The sequence below is a fragment of the Stenella coeruleoalba genome (genome assembly GCF_951394435.1).
Source record: "Stenella coeruleoalba genome assembly, chromosome: 4".
NCBI classification, from domain to species: Eukaryota; Metazoa; Chordata; class Mammalia; order Artiodactyla; family Delphinidae; genus Stenella; species Stenella coeruleoalba.
Window position 1 is genome coordinate 3,484,817 of NC_137149.1, and position 12,881 is coordinate 3,497,697.

Below are 12,881 nucleotides of genomic sequence, written 5' to 3' on the forward strand. Positions count from 1 at the left end.
CGCCCGGCCTCCCCGGGTCGGACCGGGTTGGACCGCGAATCCGGTCACTCTGGGTCCGGCCCCCGCGGGACCCAGCAGCCCAGCCCTGGAACGGCCCCGCCCCACCTCCCTTTGTTTCTACAGGCCCCGCCCTCGGCGCTCAGCTCCCTCTCCATTGGTTGGGGGGCGGGCCCCGAGCGCCGGGCGCCGCCGGGGGCGGGGCGGAGGGGCGCGGGTGGGGCGAGTGCGCCTGCGCGTTGCCTGAGCCCAGTTGCAACCTCTCGCCGGCAGCTGCTCCTCGCGGAGCGGGAGACGGAGCCGGACCCTGAGCGCGAGACGGGCTGAGACGGCTGCGAGGCGGCCCCGCCCCGGGGCTCCATTGTTGCGGCGACTCCGGCTCTGCGGGCTGCTCGGCTCCGTCTCGCTCGGCCAGGGCACCTCCGGCAAGGAGTGAGTGCTGCCCGGGAGGCGGCCTGAGGTGAGGCGGCGGGCGGCGGGGCCGGGCCGGGCGGGGGTCCCCGGCGGACATGGGTTCCGGGGCTGGGAGAGGGTCCCACGGCCGGGCGGAGGTCCCGGGGCCGGACGGGGTCCCAGGCGGCAGGGGTCCCAGCCGGGCGGGGGGGGGTCCTCGGGAGGCAGGGGTCCCGGAGCCGGGTGAGGTTCTGGGCCGGACAGGGGTCCCAGGCCGGGCGGGGGACTCAGGCGACAGGGGTCCCAGGCCGGGCGGGGGTCCCCGAGAGGACTGAGGTCCGCGAGCCGGACGAGGTTGCCGGGCGGAGGTCCCGGGGCTGGACGGGGGTCCCAGGCGGCAGGAGTCCTGGGCCGAGCTGGGGTCCCCGCCGGGTGTGGCAGGTCCGAGGGGGGCGCCGCGAGGTAGCTACCCGAGTTGGCGGCCGCCGCCCTGAGCGACTGTGGGACGGGGACGCAGAGGGGGACTGACCGGGTCGTCGCGCGTCTGGGCGCCGGGCATGGTCTCGGCCTCGGAGTGGCACCGAGGGGGCACCGCGCCTGCCGCGACTCCGCGTGGATCCGCGCGTGAAGCCCCGCGCGGGGTCCTGGTGACCCTGAGGGTGGGGGACTGTCTCGGTCCCCACTCACTCCGTGGAGTGGCTGGTTCGCTGTGTCACCGAAGGTAGCTCTGCGTGGGCCCTCGCGCGTGGGGATCCCGGACATCCTGAGAGTGGGAGACTGTCTCTGTCCCCCCTCCCCTTCACCCCTGGTGTGACTGGTTCGCTGTGTCTCCTTGAGGGTGACCGCGTGGACCCTCGATTGTAGGGATCCTGGGCACTCTGAGAGTGGGGCCTTTTCTCGCTCCCCACCCCCATGACTGGTTCACTGAGTGTGTGTGTGTCACTGAGGGTGGCTCTGCGTGGACCCGCGCGCGCGGCGTCCTGGCCACCCTGCGAGTTGGAGGGCTGTGCCCCGTCCCCTCCCCCCGCATCTCGTCGGGGCGTGATCAGTACCGGGGGCAGGCTCCCCTCTGCCCCACGCGTGCGTGCGTGTGTGTTGGGGGTTTCATGTGTTTCGGGGTGTCTTTGTGCGGGTAGTGGCGCCCGTCGGGCTGTAGCCGGCTGTGCGTGGGGCACGCAGATGGCCTGCGTCTGACAGCTGACCCGCTGTTTTATTTATTGCCTTATTTGCCACTTGAGCAGAAGCGACTGCACTTCCCCGGGAACCCGCTCCTCTCCCCGGCCCGGTCCCCGGGGAGCGCGGGGCTGTCACCGCGCCTGGGGACCGCGAGTCAGGCCGCCGCGTTTCCTGCTCAGGCGCGAGGCTTGGCCGGCCCGGCAGGAGCCGGCTCTGATTGGAGGGAGCCTGGTCCCTCTGCCCGGCGCTTCTTGATTTCTTCCGTTAGGATTGGGAAAAAAAAAAAAAAAAAAAGGTCTGGAAAGCCAGCTTTAACTTTGCAGCTCTCTCAGCGCCTGGAGAGTGGAGGAAACTTTCCCAAGAATTTGGCGGGCTGGAAAGTGCGTTTGAAGGAGGGGAATCCACACCCACGGAATGAGGCCAAGGCAGTTACAGTTAGAGGTCAGGTTTACAGAAGGAATAGCAGGGGTGAGGTTGTGGATCGGGAGACTTGGATTTCAGCCTGATGGCAAGAAGATCTGCTACTACCCTGCAGGCTGTGTGTCTCTCAGCCACTTAAATAAACTGGGGTCATTCACTTACCCTTTTATCAAACTTATGAAAACACCTATTATGTTCCAGGGATGATTCTTTTCCCTGGGGAGCACGAAGTCGAACAAGCCTTGTTAGACTCGCAAGTCTAACAAGACTCTGAAACGTCTTTTCCTTTCCAGAGTGTTCTGGTCCACGACAGAAAACAGAGCTGTAGGCGCAAGTCGCTCTAATGCCCAAATGGAAATTCTTCGTGAACAAGATGGTGTATAAATAACAGGCATGCAAGATGAAAATGTGGTCCTAGCTGCAGCTGTCGCTGTTATGAAGTCCAGACAGCCTGCAGGCCCTTCGCTCTGACTTCTCTGCCCTCTCTCTCTCTTCCATCTGCCCTACGCCCGGCTCCAGGCTTTCACCCATTCTTACAGTCTCAGTTTAGGTGACTTCTTTCTGAAGTCTTCCCTGACGTCCTCATGCCCAGCCCTCTGAGAGCTGTGGTCTTCAAGGACAGGGTGGTTTGCTGTAGTACCCAGAGAGGAAGAGGTGTATCAAAATGAGAGGTCCTTCTAAACGAGAGGTCCTTTTTCCGTACCACGGAGCCAAGTCTTTCCTGTGATTTAAAATCTGCAATTCTTCAATTCTCCTAAGGGTTTTTAGATTAACATTTGCTGTAACTTCCTAGTGTTTGTTGTACAGTGTAGAGTACTTGATTCGAATTTATTTGGTCTGATTCTGGCTCTGGAATAAAGTTGCCATTTGTTCCTGCAGAACCACTAGGCTTCAGTTTCCTCACCTTTGAGGTTTTTAAACTAGGTAAGAACCTTGTCAGCCCTAAACCTTTAAATTCTTTCAACCAAATAAAGCAGAGGAAAGTTCTCTTAGTGGCAGTTGTATAAATAACGGGGATCTTTGAAAATGTAGATTCTAAAGTAGAAGTTCTTTTTCCTTCTTTCCCTTTTTTTTTTTTCTTTCCACAGTTGCATGGGTGTATACTTTGTCTCAGAGTTGAAGGGGCAGGTCTATGATGGAAGCTTAGGCAACTGTTTTTTTAAAATAAATTTATTTATTTATTTTTTGGCTGCATTGGGTCTTCGTTGCTGCGTGCAGGCTTTCTCTAGTTGCGGCGAGCGGGGGCTACTCTTCGTTGTGGTGGGTGGGCTTCTCATTGTGGTGGCTTCTCTTTGTTGCGGAGCACAGGCTCTTGGCGTGCGGGCTTCAGTAGTTGTGGCGCATGGGCTCAGTAGTTGTGGCACGCAGGCTCAGTAGTTGTGGCTCGTGGGCACTAGAGCACAGGCTCAGTAGTTGTGGCACACAGGCTTCGTTGCCCTGTGGCATGTGAGATCTTCCTGGACCAGGGCTCAAACCCGTGTCCCCTGCATTGGCAGGTGGAGTCTTAACCACTGCGCCACCAGGGAAGGCCCTAGGCCACTTTTTGATATTGTCTTGCATCTTCTTCATAACCACATTTTGCTTGCAGCATCTGTGCTCTATCAAATTGGTTTGAAGTTTTCCTTAATGAAATTGTTGGATGCAGAACTCTTGGCAGGAGCATTTTGCTGATCTTTTGAGTGTCATATGAAGTCGGCCAACTGCAGGCTTCTCTTATGCCGCAGTCTCTAACAGAGATTTTAATGCGGAGACTCTGAAATAAGTGAACTTTGGCAGTACCTTGAGTAAGTGTATGTGGCTTTGTATAATGGTTTCAAGCATAGTTTAAAATTATTACTTGCAAAAATTTACATATGTTAAATGACCTATAAGGAAGCTCTACTTCTAAGGACTCTAGTAATAAATCCTTCAAAATATTAACCTCCCAATTCATCTGTTTGGCAAGATGGGAATTTGGTGTGCTCGGTTATTTTAAAGCCACACGTCTGTCAAAAGGATACACGATTTTCTCTGCTATTCTTTGTTTGTTTGTTTGTTTTTTGGCTGCGCTGCACAGCTTGTGGGATCTTAGTTCCCCCACCATGGATTGAACCCGGGCCCTCGGCAGTGAGAGCACAGAGTCGTAACCACTGGAGCTCCAGGGAATTCCCTCTCTGCTATTCTTATTTGGATCATTACAGGGATTAAACATAGACGGTAGCTGTTTGGTCAAGGAGTGATGCCATCAAATTGTATTTTCATGTTAGGTAGGATTTTTGTCCTTGTTTTGATTTGTGGTCTTTAATTAATTTTAAAAAAGCGCTCTGTTACATACTCCATGCGGTTTGTTCTGTTAGGGACCTTATTTTTTGGGAGGGGTCTTCAGAAACACAAATGGATTTTCTTTGTGGTTTCCTTAGATTGTCTTTTTTCTTTGAATTTTTCCTGAGATTGTCTTAATGTTTTCACTGAAAACTAGTTAGTACTTGTTCTGCAAGAAGGCCTGATTTTTATGTGGATTAAATGAAAAGGGTGTTTCATGGAAGAGAATGCCTGGGGATGGAGAAGATAGCGTTTGAGCTCTGCTTTTCCATGTTGTTCCTCTTATTCTTTACCGGAGGAAGAGGGTTAACCAGCTCTTCCCTGGTGGCCTAATCAGAGCGCTGAATCCACCCCACCTTAAAGAACTGATGGTGCATTCGCCATTTTTGAGATGATGATATTCTATACATCATCTTGTTTAAGCATTGTTTGCCTAGGACTAGAAATTCAGTGATAAATTGTTTTCTTAGACTATAAATCTAAGTCTTTGCTGTTACTTCCCCCCCATCCCACATCACCTACCAAATGTTTTTTTTTTTTAAATTAATTAATTAATTAATTTTTGGCTGCGTTGGGTCTTCGTTGCTGCCTGCGGGTTTTCTCTAGTTGCGGCGAGCGGGGGCTACTCTTTGTTGTGGTGCGTGGGCTTCTCATTGCGGTGGCTTCTCTTGTTGTGGAGCACGGGCTCTAGGCACACGGGCTCAATAGTTGTGGCACGAGGGTTCAGTAGCTGTGGCTCGTGGGCTCTAGAGCGCAGGCTCAGTAGTTGTGGCTTGTGGGCTCTAGAGCGCAGGCTCAGTAGTTGTGGTGCACGGGCTTAGTTGCTCCGCGGCATGTGGGATCTTCCCGGGCCAGGGCTCGAACCCGTGTACCCTGCATTGGCAGGCGGATTCTTTTTTTTTTATTTTTGGCAGGCGGATTCTTAACCACTGTGCCACCAGGGAAGCCCTACCAAATGGTTTTTTCTTCTTTCTTTTCCATTTTAAAGATCTTGTCATGTACGCGTCTATCATTGCTGGCTACATCAGAACCGTTTTGACTGTTGACAGGATGTAATATGAATGGTGTAGTAAAGATAACTTACCCCTGTTCTTTTGCACAGGAAAGCCGGCCCCAGTAAGGCTTTTGTTAAGTCCAAGTGCTTCTCTGAACTGCAGTTCCCGCACTTGTAAAATGGAGTTAATCGTTGGTCGTACCTGCTCTATCTAGCTCAAGAGATGGTTCTGAGGATAAAATGAAATCATGAATGTAACGCAATTTTGTAAGTTGTAAAATATTATGTTGTCAAGGATTTAAAAAAAGTGCTTCATTAAGAATGTAATGAATCTGGGTTTTTTAAAACTCCAAATGTTTAATGTACAGATGATCCTTAACTTGAAGGGTGTCAGGCAACTTCATTTAGGATTGTTTTCTGTCTTTCATTGGCCCGTGTTGTTTGATATCTTAGCCTTTTGGGGGAACATCAAATTCAAGTTTCAGAGACGTTAATCTTTTGTAAGTAAGGCTACTGAACGTGCAGAAATGTAGCCTTTAACAGTCTGTCTCGTACGTTTGTTCCTATGAACCTTTCTTTAATGAAGCATAATTGCTGGGCACTTTAGTTCCTAAGTGCCCTGTCTTGAGGGCTGGCCTGTTCACCTCTGAAACTTCCAGCAGAGTGAGCAGCAGGCATCAGGGTGAACCTGACCTCAGCACCACAGTGCCCTTGGCCTTCTGTCCTCAAGCCACCTTGGAAACTGCAGTGCACTTTATACTTTAGATGCAGATGGTACGTTGCACCGTCACATAGGTTGACAGCCATTCAGATAGATTACCCGTGATGTGCCCGAGTATGGGCTACATGCAGAGATTCGAAGGTGGGACCCAGTCCTCACTGGAGAATCGCTGGAGGCTCACAGTGTAGCGGGAGAAGCAGACCTGGTATCACTCAGTGCAGGTGGTAGGTGCTGCTAGGGGTACGCAGGAGAGTTTGGGAGCCGGGTTGGTTCACACAATCCAGCATTTATTCTCCTCCGTGGCACTTAGAGTTTGTCAGGCAAGACAGGCAGTGAAAGGTTTATAAATGAACGGAAGGGCAGTGAATTACCTGAAGCCTAGAATATGTAGATATTCTGGGCAATTTATAATTCCCCAAATCTGCATTTATCAGAACAAGTCTATGGTCTGTTGTTTTGGATGGAGTACGGCCGTCCCTGTCTTTTGATTTAAGGAAGTCAGTTGACTCTTGTTGAACGTTGATGATGTGACGGACACTGCTGGGTATTTTCACATATATCACTGTATGAGTTTCCTGCTTCTGCTGTAACAAATTGCCCCACACTGAGTGGCTTGAAACAACACAGGTTTATTATCTTACAGTCTGTAGGTTAGAAGTCTGACTCGGGTCTCACCGGGCCAAAAACAAGGTGTCTGCAGGGCTGTGTTCCTTACTGGAGAATCTGGAGGAGAACTGCAGGGAAGCTCATTCCGATTGTCCACCGAATATGCCGATAGTAGCTGGCACTTGTAGGGCCGGGGACCCTGCTTCCTTGCTGGCTGCCAGCCGGGAGGCTGCCCCTGGCTCCTAGAGGCGTCTTCCTGGACCTTGCTCGGAACCCCCTGGCTGCCAGAGCCAGCGAGGGCCGGCCAGTCCCGCGCCAGCTGTCTGGTGTCCCCTCTGCTTCATCTCTCTTCTTCTGCCTGGAGAAAGTTCTCTGCTCTTAAGGGCTCATGCAATGAGATTGGGCCCACCTAGAACCCCAGGATAATCCCCCTGTCTAATCCCCCTGTCTGAGGTCTGTAGCGAAGCCCCTTTAATGTGACAGATGTGACAAATCACAGGTTCCAGGGGATGCACACGGGCCTCCCACAGTTACCCAATCCATTTATGACAGCGTCCAGTGACACTGTTATTGTCACCCTCAGTTCACAGAGAAAGAAAAGGCATAGATATTTGAAGCAAATTGGCGGAACCGTTAAGATCGCTGTTAAACGGTAAGACAGTGCTTCTGACTCGACATGGGGCTGATGGTGGGATAATAGCAGCAGGTCAGTCAGAAGCAGAGGAAACTTTGTGTTTTGCAGTACTTAAACGGGCCACGCTGATTACAGAAGTTTCGCCAAGAAGTCATCAGAGTAATTGCTTTGTTAGAAAAAACACCCACCTGGGGGATTTGGGACGTGAAGGACTCTTCCTCACGGGGTGAAGAGTGCATAATTCCATGTCCGGTTCTCGAATGGAAACAGCTGAGTCAACCCAACAGGGATTCACATTCCTGAGCTTTAGAGAACCTGTTTCAAGGCCGAAGCAAAGTGCAGTAAACAGAGTTCATACTTCCGTTGATAGTTAGGAACGAGGTGCATCTTGTGGCCAAGGAAACCGCAGGTGATGGTCACCAGCATCAAAGACCAAGCATGATCTCATCTGATCGTGTAGGTGTTTTTAATAGTTTTTCATTAGGATTTCTCTTTTTTCCTTCTATAAGAAAGCAGAATCTAGAAATCCTAAGGCTTCTAACCTGGCCTTCAGGAATTTACCAACTGCCTGATACCCTTTGCAGAAATGTTGTGTGTCTGTGCCTGTGTGTGTGTGTACTGGGGGGAGGATTTATAGCTTTCCGTTCTTTTTCGAAGGGGTTGAATTCCAAAAAGTTTAAGAACACACCGCTTAATCTGATATTCTTGCCGGTCAAGTATCAGATTTTGTTTAAAAATTAAATACCCCATTTTAAACAAAGTTATACAGGCGCATAGTTTTAAGCGTCAAAAGTTCTGCAGGATTTAGAACAAAAACCCAGCAGTCACTACCCCACCCTTCTCCACCCTGATTCCTGCTCCCCAGAGGCTTCCCCTTTCAACATTTTAGCTATTTCTTCCAGATTTGGGGTGAGAGACATCCTGCTAAGGAAGAAGACGATTTAGGTCTCCTACCCACTCCTTCTTGCACTGCCCACTTCTTTTTTCCTCCGTCCTCTCAGTATAATTACGTTAAAGGTTTTGGTTAAATATTCAACAGCACTTATTATGATTATGGAAACATTATTCACAGCTGAGATACGTAGTCGATTTTGATTACGTTTCCCTTCTTCTACAGTTGTTTTTTCTTTTTCCTAGAGTTGAGAATTGCCCTGCTTTGTTTTGCTTCGTTTTCTGCGCTGTCACTTCTCCCCCTCCACCCCCCAAAGTTGCAGTCTCCTCTTTGTATATTCACAGACCACAGGGCATCATCCAGTTTGTGCTTTTCTTAGCATAATTCTTCCTGAACCGCTCACCAGCCTGCTTTCCTCTAAACTGGTTGCTTCCTAGACCTGCTGCACATTCCCTATCACCCTGAGAATTCCTCTCACCTCTTTCCCGGGTAGATGCCTCCTTCTAGTTTTCTCTCTATTTTGGTTGAGCGTGTCACCATAGCTTTGCAAGAAATAATTGTTTCTGAGATCTCGTATAATGTTGGAACATTTTGCTCTCGTTTAATTGATAGTTTGGCTGAGTATAGAATCCTGGGTTAGAAATCATCTTCCTGAGGACTTGGGAAGGCACTGCTCAGTTGACTTCCAGCTTCATCGTGACAGGTGATGTGTCCAGAGCCATTCCTTTGTATGTGGCCCGTGTTTTCCTCTGGGTGAGTTTTTAGGCTCTTGTAGATATTCCTCGTGTTTGCAGATGTCGTGGTGGCCGCGCCGTGACGTGGATCTTGCCTCATTCACTGTGATGGGCACTGGGTGGGCGTCTTCCGTCTATAGACTGCCGGTCCTCTGTTCTGATCCCGAATCTCCTTAAATGTCTTCTCTTTTCCCATTTCTTTGTCTTTTTGTTTTCCTTTTTGGGATTTCTCCAACTTCTCCAGTAAACCCTTCTCTGAATTTTGTATTGCTCTGATTATTTTAATTTCAAAGGCTCCTTTATAGTCCCTGAAAATATTTTTCAAAAATACCGTCTTCCCTTGTTCCGAGGACGTGGTCAGAGGTTTATTACACCTGTATCCCGGAGGAAAGGTTTATCTTTTCATGGCTTTCCAGCTTGATTATCTGATAAAGCCCGAAGGATTTGAGAGTAGTTTCATGATACTTCCATAGTTTGAAAGAAAAATTTCTGTTCCACCCATTATCTATTCTTTAATATGGAAAAAAGACCTAATTTTCGGCCCTTGGTGGTATTAGAAGGTAGCTTTTTTTTTTTTTTGGCGGTGCCGAGTGGCATGTAGGGATCTCAGTTCCCAACCAGGGATCGAGCCCGTGCCCCTCTGCAGTGGAAGTGCAGAGTCCGAACCACTGGGCCACCAGGGAATTCCCTAGAAGATAGCTTTTGTATGTCCTCAAACACCTCCATTGAAAACACTTCTTTTCCATCCATGCCCACGCTGCAGCTGACTTCGCCTTTTGTTTTGTGTACTTAAGATCGTCGCTTAGTTTCCTGTGAGGAGCCGCCGCCCGTGAATTCAGGGTTTGGAAATCCAGTTTCCTTTTACCTGACCCAGTGTCCATGGTCTGTGCAGCGTCTCTGGGGGCAGTAGCATTGAGGAGGCTCCTTTTTGTGGGTTGTACTTTCATCATAAGTTTATCAAGAAAAGGAAAAAGAAGTAGTAAAAATGATGGATTCTTGCTCTGGACGTTAGATAGTGGTGTGAGAAATGAGGGTTTTTTTTTTTTTTTTTTTGACCCTGACGCACGGCTTGTGGGATCTTAGTTCCCCAACCAGGGATCGAACCCGGGCCCTTGGCAGTGAAAGCGAGGAATCCTAACCACTGGACTGCCAGGGAATTCCCAAACGAGGGGTATTTTTTGCCATGGTAGGTGGAGCTAGGTTTGGGGACTGTCATCTAGTCTGGACCTTTCTGTCAGATGGAGTTTACAGGAATGGCTTGTTGGGAGCGGGATGCGGTGCCTCCTAGGCGGGTATTTGGTGAAGAGGTTTGCGGCGGACGTCTGAAGAGAAAGGAGAATATATCTGAAAACTGTTTGGGAGCCATACTTTTGGAATGACTTTCGAAACCTGTACAGGGTTTTCCCAAACATGGACAGCGTGTGCTTCCGAGTTACTTTAACTGTGAGAGTCAGGATGGCTCTTGAGGATGCGGGGCATGATGCTTTCTTTTTAAATCCCCTCTTCCCACGACTACAGAGTTGTGTGTTGGGAGGTCCTAAGTTACGTGAGATTTTTCTCTCCAGATGGGTTGATTGAGTTTTCCTGTGCTTGAAGTGCGACCCTCTGTCTTACTTTGTTCAGGTTGCCATAGCAGAATGCCATAGCCTGGGTGGCTCACAAACAACAGAAATTTGCTTCTCACAGTTCTGGAGGCTGGAAGTCGGAGATCAAGGTGCTGGCAGATTCGGTGTCTGGTGAGGACCTGGTTCACAGCCAGCATATTCTTGCCATGTCCTCGCATGCTGGAAGGGACAAGGATGCTGACTGGGGTCTCTTTTTTTTTTTTTTTTTGCGGTATGCGGGCCTCTCACTGTTGTGGCCTCTCCCGTTGCAGAGCAACAGGCTCCGGACGCGCAGGCTCAGCGGCCATGGCTCACGGGTCCAGCCGCCCCGCGGCATGTGGGATCTTCCTGGACCGGGGCATGAACCCGTGTACCCTGCATTGGCAGGCGGACTCTCAACCACTGCACCACCAGGGAAGCCCTGGGGTCTCTTCTATAAGGGAACTAATCCCATACAGGGGGACTCCACCCTTATGACCTGTTCATTTCGAAAAGGCCCCCCTCCAAATACTGAGACACTGGAGATTATTGGAATTTTGAGGGGACACAGACATTCAGTCTGTAGGACCCTCTGAGAAGCTCAGACGTGCTCTGTCTTCACGATACGGGAGACCAAATGGTTCCAAAAGGCTAATATTTATAGTCTTTTGGAGTTTGTATCACCACCCCCGTCACTACCGGCACTATTTGCTGAGCGCTTACTATGTCCTAGGCACCGTGCCAGACGCTTTACATCTCTTCTAGTCTGTTCAGCAACTTTGTGGGGTAGGTAATGTTCTCAATTTGCAGTTGCCAAAATGAGACGGAAGTCTCGTGGTGGCCAGGGTTAGCAATACTGTATCGTGTATTTAAAAGTTCCTGAGAGAGTAGATCGTGAGTTCACACACACACACACACACACACACACACACACACACACACACACACATTGTTACTAAGTGCAGTGTTGGATGCTAAGGGGACTTACTGTGATTCTTTCACAGTACACACATATGACAGATCGTTCTGTTGTCTGCCTGAAACTAATACAATGTTGTTAGTCAGTTACACGGCGATAAAAACAATGAGGTGAAGAGACAAGGGGGAACTCGCTCAAGATAACGTAGTAGGTGGGATCTGACTAGCGTGTGGCACGGCCTCTTTGTTAGGACTTTCCAGCGACTGACACCGGGTGACTGGTGTGCCCAAGAGCTGTTACAATGCAATCTCTCAGAGCCGGCCAGACCTAGCTGCACAAAGACGGCTGCCACCGGCGCCGAGAGACGTTTCACCTGAAAAGACAAGACCCAGAATATTTAGTGTGTCCCCCGAATGGGATAACCTCCCAGAATGGAAGGGTTTCTACTGATTCCCACCCTGCCTCCTTCCCGAGACTGGACCATCCTTCGTACCACAGCAGGAGGCATTTCTGAGGCCTCTGAAATACTGGCCATCTGTCAGCATCCATTGGGCCTTAGGGAGGGTGGCCAGCATCACAGGCCCTGTTGGACCGGGGCTGGCGTTCCAGCTCTGCCACCCAGTCATCAACAGTGTGGAATCTTGGGCTGGTCCCTTAACCTTCCATGAGCCGCTTCCATAGGAGGTCAGTGCAGTACCTGTCGCCAGAGGAAAAGGCCAGGATGGCCGGGCTGCCTCTCTGAGGGAAGCGGTGGACGTTGGGGGGGCGGGGGCGTCCGGTGAGCACTGAATGGAACGAGGCTGACTGGCCCTGTTGATAGTAGTTACAGCCTTTCCTCGTGAGGAAGCTGATGAGGGGTTCTCCTGGCCGGGCCACCTTGAGGTAGGAGCCAGTGAAAGAGCTTAGAAGAAGGTGACTTTGGGGAGAGCCTGTCGAGGAGCGAAGGGGTTTGTTACTGTAAATAGGTGAAGGTTGGGCTCTTCGCTAGCGGCCAGATGCCTGCTCTATCTCGGGACTCCCTGAGTCGTGCACAGCAGACCTGGGGGATTGTGTCAGTGGGATTGGTGGCAATTTCAACTCAGCTAAAGCTGCCGGTCGAAAAATGCATCGATATGATGTGAGAAAACTTGGACTGCAAAGCAGAGCTGAGTCCAAGTTCTGGGTCTGTAACTTGAACTGTGACTTCGTAGGTAAAGGGAGGTCCGCAGAACCCAAACGTTTTGTGTCATGACAGTAAGCAAGGGCTCGGAGCGTCTGCACTGGTTGTGCACCAGCTCATTTACACTGGAGCAAGACTTGATTTCTGGAATTTCGATTACTTTGCCTTCCTGGAACAATCTCATTATGGTGCGAAGATTTTGGGGGTCAAAATCACGTGGTCCAGCTACCTGGCTTGGAGCAAATTTAGGCACGCACATTTGTTTAAATATTTCGGGTGATACAGGCATAGACACATAGAGTAAAATGCTGAAGTTCGCACCCCTCCAGGGTAGCCACTGTTACTAGTGAAG

General features: G+C 50.5%; 1 protein-coding gene across 3 annotated transcripts in view; it reads left to right on the forward strand.

Moving 5' to 3' along the window:
* Positions 1–260: 260 nt before the first annotated feature.
* The window catches only part of AFAP1 (actin filament associated protein 1), a 151,003-nt gene continuing 138,382 nt past the window's right edge, over positions 261–12,881 (forward strand). For all 3 annotated transcript variants that reach the window (XR_013828158.1, XM_079920179.1, XM_079920178.1), the window contains exon 1: positions 261–457. The gene's annotated coding sequence lies outside the window, so the exon portion shown is untranslated. The remainder of the gene's footprint in view (positions 458–12,881) is intronic.